The sequence below is a fragment of the Sinocyclocheilus anshuiensis genome, unplaced genomic scaffold (genome assembly GCF_001515605.1).
Source record: "Sinocyclocheilus anshuiensis isolate Anshui unplaced genomic scaffold, SAMN03320099.WGS_v1.1 scaffold1272, whole genome shotgun sequence".
Lineage (NCBI taxonomy): Eukaryota > Metazoa > Chordata > Actinopteri > Cypriniformes > Cyprinidae > Sinocyclocheilus > Sinocyclocheilus anshuiensis.
The window spans coordinates 188,100-188,327 of NW_015547713.1; positions in this window are offsets into that span (position 1 = coordinate 188,100).

A 228-nucleotide genomic window follows, 5' to 3' on the forward strand; every position below is an offset into this window, starting at 1 on the left:
GTGTTGCCAACAGTTGAAAGTAGCTAAAACTGGTAGCTAAATGTCACTAGATGACATCACAATGGCAAATGGCAAATTCTATATAAAGATGAATGTAGATCAGTGGGCAAGATGAGAACTTAGATAAGATTTGTTCAAGAAGTTGCTATATTTGTCCCTAAACTTTTGAAAAAAGTCTCAAAAGGGGCGGGGAAGTCGCTAAATCTAGCTACAAAGTAGCTAAATTGG